We start from the raw sequence: 12,617 nt of genomic DNA on the forward strand, positions 1-12,617 counted from the left end.
ACATTGTACACATCAACTTTTGATGAGAAATTATTAAAAGTAGAATAGGGAATGTAAGAGTCTCTACACAAGAGTTGCATACTAAGAACGGAAAAGGGGGAAAAACCTGCCTCTCCTTGCAATAGGGCATATCTACCCTAGGTCCAATCCTTGCTGATTTGGAAATTCCATTGTGTCTCCACTTCACAAACTACCTTGGCTGAAGGCAAAGGTTAAGTTTCAATAAAGAGAGCTCATTGCAGGGCTCTGCATGATCATGATCCGAGTAGATGGGTTTGCTCTATTCTCTTCTTGTTTTTGTGTGTGACTTCTGTTATCATGGATATAATGTTCTCAAAGAAAGTTTCTCCTTTCTTTGTCCTGGCAATGAGGCTTTTGAAACATCCATGGGAGTTACGTCCATTTTTCTTTCTTCTTAAAATGATTGAAAATTGATGAAGTATCAGCCAGAGAAACTGAGACAACAATTAAAAAGAAAAAAAGTGATGTGGACAGGTGAAGCCCTCAACCATAGATTGTTCTTATCACTAAAGAATGAGCGGACAGTTTCACTGGAACAAATTTCTCTCTCCCTTGTGGAATTTGGAATGTTGACTTTCTTGGTGAGACTGTTATCAATGGTATGTATTTCTCAATAGTCTTTTACTCCAGTATTATGACTCAGATTCAAGGTGTATCCTTTAGCATGTCAACAAGTATAAACACATGCTTGAGCGCTTTTCTCCTTTAGCCCAACTTGATGTTAATCAAAATTAGTTTTAGATAAAAATCTCAACATGCACTTGAACTCAAAAATGAGAGTGCATTCCATTCTTTTCTCATTTTATGGAGTAATTCTTCTCAGCTCTGGCTTAGAAACTCAATTCCTACAAAAATTGGTTCTTAGGAGCTTGTACAGTGTGGAGAAAATCTCTAAACCCCATCTTGAAGGCAAGAGAGATTGGTTGGTTGGTGTTTCATTAAGGTTTGCAGCATTGGTAAGTGATTCTGTGAAATTCAAGGTTTCAAAACATCTCTCAATGTTTTATGAAAGTAAAATTGTTTAATCCAATCCTGCCTCCTACAAATCATTTCAGAGTCATCACGGCAGGTTTTGCTAAAGGACCAAAGACAACTGCCAACTTCTTCAAGGCAGTGTTTCCGTGTAAACGTCACTCAGGCAGATTGCTTGGGACTGCGCGCATTCCTTTCCCAATATTCTTTATTGCACTTCATCTTGGATTAATTTCCTGACAATGCCAGCTCATTGTTTTGTGTGCTCCACCCCCAAATGGGAATTAGTCACTGCTTGTGGCCACGTGGGGGGGCCTGCATCCATTTGAGATGACAAAGATCTGTGCTCCCCTCATCCAGTCACCTGTTTGTTTTTGAGTGAGTGTCTCTTTCATGGAATTATCTGAGCTATTGGAGTACTCTTTACCAATCTATCTGATGACTTTTAAGTCTTTGTCACCTAATAAATCTGCCTTTTTAAAATTTCTACCATCGAATGTGAACATTTGTTGTTTGTGTACACATAAGCACTTCTTCACAACTGAACACTTCCCACCCTTGTATTAGTATAAATCTCCACTGCTTACATCATTACTGTCACGCAACAAGCTGCTTTATGAAGGTGCAAGGGATTCTCTCCCCACGGTCTTTGATCGCAGTGTATGATTTCAATGGTTTTAGGAAGCATCTATAACAGTACTGAGGACCCATCTTTGATTTTACAGTAAAGAGCCTGGTTTGCAATAATTTCTAATGACAAATAAGGCCTCAGAATCAGGAATGGGGTTATGGAACATGGCATGAAAGGATTTCAGCATTAGGAAAAATTGACATGGTTTTAGTAGTCCGTGTTTCATTATATGTCTATCTGCTTGAGTGGAGAAATAATAGGCATGAACCAACTGGAAAAATCTAGAAAAATCTATACCAATTTGCTGAATCCTGAAAGAAGTGCAGTGCAGTTCAAATATCTTCTCCCACTCAAATGATGACTCAAATCATTGTGCCCGCCAAACCTCCATCCTGCCAAATACACAGTCTGGGAAGAAAGAGAGGATGCAGAATAAGAACAGATAATGACCAAAACAAAAAAAGAAAAAATAATATTAAAGAATTCTGCCCAATAAACTTGAACTAAAACAAACATATGTATCAATCCATTTATAATCAAATATTGAACAGTCTGATAAAACCTGAAATTATTTGAGGAAAAGTAATTCATTTTAATAGAAAAAAGCTTTCCAATTCAAGAGTGACTTATATGTACATGACAGACAGAGTGGGATTCAAAGTAACCTCCTAATCTTTCATAAGTAGGGGTCTTCTTATTGAAAGTACATTGAAAGTTGGGGTCTTCTTATAGTCCACATTTGTGTTGAGTAGCCCCACTCAGCTGCAGAAGGCCAGCCTCCATGGCAAGCAGGTGAATGTATTCTTCCTCTGCCTGGGAATTAATTCATGGGACAGGTGTATCCCTTACTTGCTTTTAACAATTGAGAATCAGGAACATCCCAGCTGACTCCAAAATTGGCAACAAAAAAGCATATCCAGCTTTAGAAGGTTGCAGAGGATATATCTGGAGGGGGCTAACTCTCTCTGGCCCTAGGGATTATTTGGTCCCTTTTAGAAGGCTGCCTCCATCACACGTGTTCTTGGCCTGAGGCAGAGTTGTTGCTCCTCAAACCCTGAGGCTGAGAACCATGGCCATGAAAACTTTTGTAGCCTGTTTTCTGATCAAGCCCAAATCAGATGAACTTCAAGCTTCAGCTTAAATAGAGGATTTTAAGGCAAGCAATAAACTCAACTTCCCTGATTGGAGAAATGAGAGCTAAAGCAAGAGGGTGCAAATGAAAGATTCCAGGCAAAGAAGTCAGGGCTAGCTGCCAGCTCCCAGACTGAGCTTGGCAGACGGACAGTGCAGCTCTGACAGGGAGTGTCTCTGTGCATTGTAGAAGAAGGCAAAATAGATCTAAATGTAGCCAACCTATTGATTTATTCTCTTTGTACTAGACATGGCTTTTTATTAAAGAAAGCAGATATTCAATAGTGTTAACTAGTAATGGGAATTGACTTTTCACTAATTGCACAGACCTTGGCATTAATACACTTTAATGGAACCTGGGCTCTCTATCCCTCAGATCAATCCTGAAGTTTTCCTGTAACTCTTTCTGGTCAAAGGACATGAACAGCATGGTAACCAAGGAGACCTTTTAAAATATTTTTATTTTTAATTCATAGGATGAATAGGTGAAGAACCTTCTTTAATTCAGAAAACCAGAGACAACAATAGTTTTGCAACACGAAAAATTCATAGAAACTGTAATCTGCACTGACTTTGAAATTTGGTGTTGGCTGTTCAGAATTCAGCTGTGAAAGCTGGAAAAGAGTTTGGCTTCCTGTGCTCCTGGCTGGGTCCTGCCCTTCCTGGATTCTCTCAGGCAAGAGACTCATCACTTATTTATCATTCATTTGTTAGATTTATTCAAAGTAAATAGGCTCTCTGACAACTGCTGGGCTCGCATACAGACCTGGAACCAGGGAGGTGAATGCATACTGCCCTGGTGAACCTGGAGAGCTGGAGAGCGGAATCTGACCTCAGCCGAATACAAAACAGCATGGAATACCAGATTCTGACACAAAGGGGGAACATTCCTGAAGTTTCTGGGATGGCAAATGCCCCATGTCTCGTTCTCCAGGATTCTCTGCCAATTTCTTCCTCTGGTTCTGGAAAACAAAGTAGACCCTCTAAGACAATGCTGCATAAACTCAAACAGGGAGACTTTGAAGTTCTCAGAGAGGAAGTTCATCCTTAAATGTGAATATGCCTGGAGTCGGAGCCAGGCATCCCCCATTTAATTCATGGTTTTACCTCTTTTGAGCTTTGGGGCATTAAGCTAGTCTCTCTCAGCCTCTACCTATTTATCTGCAGAAAGAGAAATGGGAATGTGTATTTTGCAGGACTGTAGAGAGATTTAAATAACATCCTGCATGTAAAGGTTTGAACTCATTGAGGTACCTCCGGTGAATAGTAGTTACAATTTAGCATCATCTTGGAATCCTTCCTACTCAGACATTGGGTATTTGGTAAACGTTAAGTTTGGTGAGTGGGTTCATTCTTTGATGCAACTGATCTTGTGTCTATTGCATGATTGGTGTTGTTCTGCAGTGCATCTGCAGATCTGTCACCTGGAGTTGTGGGTGGGGATATCCTCAGGGAATTTACAATTGGGTGGGAATTCAAGCAAGTAAATGAAGGATAAATTATCTGATATGTAATTTCAGGTAGTAGTATGTGCCAAGAATGACATTAAGCAAGGGTATAAACTGGAAGTGGGGAAGTGAGGTGAGAAAAAGGAGAGAAAAAAAGAGAGAGGCTATAAAAATGAAGGCCTGTGGGGAAAATAACTAAATGCAAGGGTACTTCAAAAAGTTCATGGAAAATGGAATTAAAAGATAAGTTTATTTTGGTACAAAATGTTTTGAAATCCCTGCCTAGTTTTTCATAATACCCATTTTCAATGAACACTTGAAAAACCATTCTCTTCCTACTACCCATATATGAATGGGAATTTGTGCAGGTACCTGTAGCACACTCTGCCCTGCTGGTTGTAAGCCCTCTTATCATGTGTTTAGTCAACAACATCTTCTGTTTTTACTCAAAGAACTCTTTCGCTACAGAGTTCCTTTTCCCTTCACAGTGAGGTGAGATAGCTCCTGTTAACAGCCCCTTTACCCTTTTCCATGTTTGATCTTGCATTCTTTTTTCTTAAACCCAGACTTCACCTTAAAAGCCAACGTCACAGTGTGGAAGTTTTCCCACAATGCTTTTACTTGAGTCAGGAAAATGCCCCCTTTTTATACCCCATGCTTGCATCTCCATCCTTGTGTTTCAGAACTACACAGCCGTGGACTCAAGATGTCTCCAAGTGGGAAGCAATCTCCAGTTGGTCCCATGATGTGATATTGAATTATTTTCCATAGCAGAAATTCTTCGATGTCCCATCTCAGACCAGGCTCTAATTTGAAAGTAATAACATTTAGGCAAAGCTCAGATGCACTAAGTTGCTGCCGAGGGCTTGGTGGGTTTGAGGTAATTGGTTTTACTCAGTTGCTGATGCTTCACTTGGACAAATGAGAAATCAAACTACAGCTCAGTTTACAAAAAACCTGTGTCAGCAGTTTAGTCTGACTACTATTTCAGAGCTTGTTATGTTATTGGCAATAAAATGCAACTAATATATTGTTAATTAATATTGCAGCCTACAGCTAATTTATCACATTATTAATCAGAGTGATAAAGCCAAGGAAAACGCAGCTCACCTTTAGCATCTTCTCATCTCTTTACACAGTTGGATTTATGCATAAATATGTGTTTTGGTCAATATTGCCAAGTGTTTGGTTGCTCCTGGATGAGTGTATTCTATTTTCAAACAGTAACTTGCCCCTCAGGAATATTTTATTTAGCAAGACAGGACTTAAAGCGAAAGGGTAACCATTTCTGATCGTAACCTTGGCTTTGTGCTGCTAGTAATTATCCTTTAATTGCATTACCCTATTTGAAATAGAGTTGTAATTGGAAAAAAACAATTTGACATTCCCTGATGCTTACTCTGACATGCACTATTTGCTTTTTATTCAAATGTAAATTTTCTCCATAATACTATCAAAGAAAGAAAAAAAATTAAGCAAAATTGAAATGTCAGTAGCAATTTCTGACATGCACACAGTGTCATTCACTGGTGTTGTCTGGAAGGCAAGACTTTCAGTTTAGATGGAAAAAAAAAACCAGCTACCAAATTAGCATGCTCTGAGGAGGGGGAGAGATGGATGGCAGAATCTCAGCCCTGTCCCTCTGGGATATGTGTCCACTTTACACAATGGCTTCAAAATATCAAGCAAGCTGCCAACTATAATTTTTGGATGAATAATCCTTTTTGCTTACAATAAAAAATGTTTTTACTTAAAAACAGAGGAATTATAGACTTAACTCTGTTTTACCTAAGGCATCTTGAAAGTGTAATTTTAATTTGGAGCATATGTTAGGGGCCTCTAAAATGGTCCCAATGATTTCTGTCTCCTGATACTCACACCCTTTTGTAATCCCTTCCCTTGGTGGGCTGGACCTTTTGGCTTACTTGTAATGAAAAGAACATGGCAAAGTAATGGCATGTCATTTTCAAAATTAGCTTTCACAAAGTACTGTAGCTTCTGCCTTGGGCTTCCTTCTCTTGCTTTCTCTCATGCTCCCATGTCATAAGTTTCCCTGGGGAGAGGCCATCTGCTTAATTGAGGGTGTCTCTGGCCAATAGCTGGTGAGGAACTGAGACCCTCAGTCCAATAACCCACAAAGAACTGAAGTTGGCCAACAAATTAAAAGTAAGTCATTCCTCAGTTGAGCCATCAGATGAGTCCACATCCCCACACCTCATGGGACACAGTAAGCCACTGGCACCCAGCAAAGTGGCACTGACCCACAGCAAATGCTGGGTAATAAACATTGTTTAAATCTGAAGTTTTTGGGGGTAATTTGTTGTACAAAATGGATAACTAATACAGGGCAGGGCAGAGTGGATATTAAATATATAAGTGCTTCTCTTTGTGTTCAGTAATTTGTTAGGAAACAACGTGAGTAATGGAGACAGAAAACCACAACGAAGTCCGCATCTCAGTGGACTTCCTCAGAAAAATCACAAAACTTTTCTTGATCTTAGTCATAATTTACTCACAACATTTTTGTGAGTTGGAAATACAATAATAAATTAAATACTACTCAGAGAAATTCAAAGTGATATACATATATAACATGGTGAGTATTAAGAGTAGCTCAAAACTTGGGCAATAACTTTCTATCAGGTACTAGGTATAGGACTCACAGTGGAGTGGAGCAAACGATGCATGCTCATAGGTGTGAATTCTAATCTGGGCTTTTTCACTAATGAGCTATATGACCTAAAGAAGTCCACTAAAGTTCCATCAGCTTCAATTTTCTGATCTGATAAACCTTTAGACACAGAAGGAAGAGAAACGGGATAAATAACTTTTGATTGATGAGAGCAGCTCGAGAGCATGGCTATAGTAATTGGGACTCTTTAGCCAAAAGTGACAGAAAGCCAACTTGAAATAGATTATCTCTAGCATCTACTTTGGGTTTAACATTGACTTTTTTTAGTGTTTGGTTTTTCCTGTTTCCAACAGAATGTGATTATAATTTTCTTTAATCTCAGAGTTTACTTTTGAGGACATCTATGTGTTAGAGTGAGTGCAAAAATATGTTTCTCAAGAGTATGCGATCAGTATAGTGAGTCATTGAAGTAGGCACTGAGAAACGGTGTTGGGGCAAGGTTGTCTAGGTGCTAAGTGTGATAGACATGACCACTAGGGCCTATTTCTCTTCATCTGATCGATTCTTCCATTCAGCATTCTTTCTACCACTAACTTATACTGGAAGAAATGCGTATATTTCAGGAAATATCTCACATACCCCTTGAGCTTGAATTTCACAGCTATGACCCTAATGATGTCACAGGGTGAGGAAAAGCCTTGCCCAACCCTGAAGATAGGTGACTACTGGTGTCTTTCACTCTTGGCACCTCACTTGCCTCATCCTAGTCCTAGTTCTGCCTGTGTCATTTCCCTTGGTCCCATCAAACATTGGCAACCAGACAACCTCTTTCCCTGTAGGCAGAGTAGACAGATAGCTATTTGACCAGAGAGTTTTGCAGAACCTATGAAGGTCCCTCTTTCACACCATCTTCCTCATTGGCCTTCATCAATATCTAAAACCAAAGCAAGATGTTGTAGGGAGAAGTACATGGGATTTGAGAGCAAAAGCCATGAGTTGAAATTTTAGATTCTTGCAGAAAACAACTAGGGAAACTTGGGCAAGTCATTCATTTAGGCTTAACTTTTCTGTAAAACAGAGAAGCTTATATCTGCCCCAATTTCTGCATGTCTATGTGTATCAAGTGAAATATTGATTGAAAAATCAATTTAAAATTTGGAAAGAGGATTGAGGGTTAATGCGTTATTTTCTGTGTTAGAAGTGATGAGATAACCTGGTCAATCCTTAAGACCCTGAAGAGAAGGAAAACAGGTTGCAGAAACTTTGATGGGCACAGATGAGAGCCTGAGTATATAAATCTGGACCCCCTTATCACAAATAATGGAATTCAATTCGAAATAGCATAGGACAAAGAAGGAGTTTTCTGAAAGGGCATCACCTACTTAAGCTATGCTACAACAAGTGTAGAGTTAGTCCTAAGTGAAAATTGGCAAAAGGACTCACTTTCAGTTGCGGTTCACTTCCCTTTTCTCATGGGAGAGCTTCCTCATCTGCTTTCATCCCTTTGCCTGGAACCCGACTGAGTTTGCTCCCAATATTCAAATCTTGTCACTCTGCCACTCGGAAGGGTCTGATCCTCTCCTTGATTTCAGTTTTGAACACTCCAGGGAAGAATGTTGATTGGCCTGGCTGAGACCAGGTGTCTACTTCTGGACCATCTGGGGTAAGGGAAGCAGAACCACCATGGGGACATGTAGCAACTGCCTTTCCCAGAGGAGTGAGAGCACCTTGCAACAGCACCCTAATGTGCTTTTCAAGAAGGCCCTAACCAGGTGGTTGGGCTGTCACAAACAATTGTTTAGGGTGTGTAGTGTGGTGTGCTCATGTGGCTCCACCTGAAACTTTAAGTGGTTATAAAAGCACTTTGTTCCCTGAAAGAAATATACTCCAAAAAAATAGCAACAAAAGAAATCTTGTAAATTGTTAGTCCTAGTGAGAGGAGATGAGTGAATTCCCACTGGGAGAAAAGATATGCCCATGCTAGAGAGGCCCTTCTTGATTCTTTGCTCAATGCCGAGGGGAGCAAGGCAGTGGACTGGTACCAGTGACAACCCCATCATGTAATAGGCATATTCCTTCTTTCTTATTGATGGAATGAGAGGGAAATTCAACTCAGCTGCCAATATGAACAGGGGTAAAAAGGGACAACTTCAAATTGAAAGTCCTCTCCTCAGAGGACTTCTTAGAGAAATATTTCTCCTTCCCAATGTCATTGGTAGCATACTACCAGTTGTCTGGGATGTTAAAGTAGAGGACCTTCAGACCTTCTGCTACTTGCAGGATGAGTAGATGGCACTGAAGTCACACACACACACACACTTAACCTGCCAGCTTAATTTCCCTCCAGCCCCTGTGCTTTCCTTGAGATTCTGCTTTGCTCAAAAAACCATCAGTATCCTCTGCTCACTGTCTATAATTTGTTTTGGGGGCAACCAAAGCCCTTCATGATGTAGGCAGAGTTAGAGAGAGAGAGAGAGAGAGAGAGAGAGAAAGAGAGAGAGAGAGAGTCTTCCATTTCCTGGTTCACTTCCCAAATAGCTGGGAGGGTCAAGGCTGGGCCAGACCGAAGCTGGGAACCAAGATCTTCTTCTGTGTCTTCCACGTACAGGGGCCCAAAGATTTAGGCCACCTTCAGTTGCTTTTCTAGATGTATTACCAGGGAGCTGAATAGGAAATGGAGCAGTTGGAACTTGAATCAGAGCCCTTATGGGATGCCAGCATTGCAGGTGGCAGCTTTACCTGCTATGCCACAATGTCAACCCCACTGTCCACATTATATCTTAAGCAATATTTGCACATATTATGGTCCATTCTTCCAAGTGAAAAGTTCCCTGAAAGAAGGTTTAAAAAAAAGTGATGCTAAATATGTACATTTCTTACTCTGTGTTCGCATTTTTATATATTCCAAATTATTTAATCCTCATAACAACCCCTTTTACAGATGAAATCTACAACATGGAGAGGTTTAGTAACTTGGCCAAGGTCACACAGTTAAAAAAGGATGCCAATCCAGATGGCATGCCTCCCTGAGCTCATGTTCTTAGCCACTAAAAATTATTTTTCATGGAGGCAGAGCCGCATTTATTGTGAAGCCAGCAAAGTTCCTTTTCAGGGCAGCAATTTATAATCTTGGGTACTTCTTCTTCAAGAGTTCTTCAAAATCACATTAGCTTTAGGGCCTATAAAACAAGGATAGAAGTACTTGCTCACCATTGAATCCTATTAGACCTTGTTTAGTAACATTGATCTCTTGGTGATGATGCTGATTCATTTCAGCCCTATACAGAGAATTTACCAGGCACTCTCGGCTCTTACCATGGGTACTTGGAAGATATGAAACTTAGGCACATACTGCTCGTATGGTGATGGAGCAGGAGCTGAAATGTGGGACTCTTGATCTTGTATGTCATGCTGTTCTATTCAGGTATTTGCTGCCTATGGGGTCTGTGCGTCTTTCTAGAGCTTAGTGTATGATGCTCGTCCCTGCCTGAGTTCCAATCAGACTCACTTGCGGAGTCCTCCATCATACCCAACAATTATCTAAATTGAAATCGTCCATCCTGCCTTTTAAATTCTTCTCCAGATAATGATCTTTTCAACAAACTCAAGATTTTGATGTTCAGCACGCAGAGAAATGCAGTTCAATTTGTTCATCCCAGAAAAGCTAGAGAGCCTAAAAGCCATAGACATTGCATTTAACTTCTCAAACTCTAATCTTGATAATTTCTTGGGAGAAACTTCTTCAGCCACCTGTCTTTAAGAGCCTTTCAAAGTCCTCAAGCTTTGCTAAAGTGATACTAGAAACACATTTGCTTCTATCTAGAGATTTTTGGTAAGTAGCCTATGACTATTCCATATAATAAAAAGCCTGAGGAATTATGTCATAAAGAAGGATCCAGGTTTAATATGTTATATGTAAACCAAAAAGCCCTGGATTGCTAGTGATATGCAAAACTGACCCTAGGGAATTCACTCTATGCCTGACTATTTCCAGTGACATACCATCTTGAAGTGTCCTGTAGGAAGGTGTCTCTACCAGCAGGGCCAAGCTTTTCCTCCCGGACTTGTGAAATTAATGATCATGAGGTAATTGGAGGCACAGGTTGAGAACTCAGCCTTTGGAGTTAGGCCAACCTTGGCATCATCTGAATATCCCTGCATAAATCTGAGTACATGCATAAACCTGGGTGCAGTTCATTCATTAACTGAATAAATATTAAATTCATTCATTAATTAAAAAATACTTATTGAACACCAACTACATGCCAACTAGCGTTATAGGTACTGAGGGCAAAAGAGTGAACAAAATAAAATTATCTCAGGGAGCCTCTATTCATCTGCAAAATGGTAACAATTATAGCACCCAATTTCGGGATTATATCTTAGCGTGGTTTGGCAAAGACTTATTACTGCTGGCGCCGTGGCTCAATAGGCTAATCCTCCGTCTTGCGGCACCGGCACACTGGGTTCTAGTCCCGGTCGGGGTGCCAGATTCTGTCCCAGTTGCCCCTCTTCCAGGCCAGCTCTCTGCTATGGCCCGGGAGTGCAGTGGAGGATGGCCCAAGTCCTTGGGCCCTGCACCTGCATGGGAGAGCAGGAAAAGCACCTGGCTCCTGGCTTCAGATCAGCACGATGCGCCGGCCGCAGCGGCCATTGGAGGGTGAACCAACAGCAAAAAGGAAGACCTTTCTCTCTGTCTCTCTCTCTCACTGTCCACTCTGCCTGTCAAAAAAAAAAAGACATTACTATAAGAAACCAATTTTTTAAACCTCAGTTCTAGGCTGTAAAAAACAAAACAAAACAAAAAACCCAAAACCCTCATGGTTGTTTGTTTATATTTTGAGTCTCTCCAAATTCTGTCTTTCAGAAAATTGTTGAAGAGTTTCCTTTGATAGGGCCCATCAAATCTGATAAATAGTGTTTGTCTCTTCTGGCCATGCGGGAAGGGGCTGTAGTATGGGTCAGGGCAGCAAGTGGGACAAGTACATTTGGTAAATCCAGTCATGGTCAGAATCACTGCAGGTGGCCTTGGCATGGACATTCACAGGAGTTCTTCACTTTCAGTTTTACTCTGAAGAATTCTGATACTACCTTCCTGCTGAAGCTTATGTCTGTTAAGAAAACGATTAAAGAGCTTCAAAGAATTTTTTTAGCATGGTTCACTGCTGTTTGGCTCAAAGTCGTCTCCTTTCCTTCTGCCCTCCAGGTCTCAGTAGTGATGGGCTGAGTTGGATGAACCAACCAAGAAAACCCCAATTTTGCCCAGGTCTGGGAACCCTCACTATGCCTTGGGCTTCTGTGGTGCAACAGACCCTGAGGGTTATGTGCTGGTCTATTCCTCCTGAGGACATAGATCCTGAGCCCTCTGTCTCTGATGGAACTCAGGCCCAGCCCTCCTGCTCCGTCCCTCCTGAATATACAGACAACAAAACCATTTTTCTGATGGACAAGTAGGTAAACCTTTTCTCCCATTTTTACAGTATCATGCTTTCTTTTTTCCTTTCCTTTTACTTTTCATTCTAGGGAATCCATTTGCCAGTAGGATCTGGGGTTCATTTCTTTGCCCCTGAATTTTGAAAGGGAAGTGAATTAAGAAGCAAAGTCAAATCTTATGAAATTTCTTATACTGAAAAAGAAGGAAGCAAGTAAGAAAAACAGAAGTAAAGAAAGAAAGAAGAAATGGAGAATGGGTTGAAGAAGCCAAGGCTGAAATAAGGTAACTACTTATATATTCTGCATGTTTATAATGATTATTGTAGTATACTACTTCCTGTGTACTAAC

Source organism: Oryctolagus cuniculus, chromosome 1 (genome assembly GCF_964237555.1).
Source record: "Oryctolagus cuniculus chromosome 1, mOryCun1.1, whole genome shotgun sequence".
Classification (NCBI taxonomy): Eukaryota; Metazoa; Chordata; class Mammalia; order Lagomorpha; family Leporidae; genus Oryctolagus; species Oryctolagus cuniculus.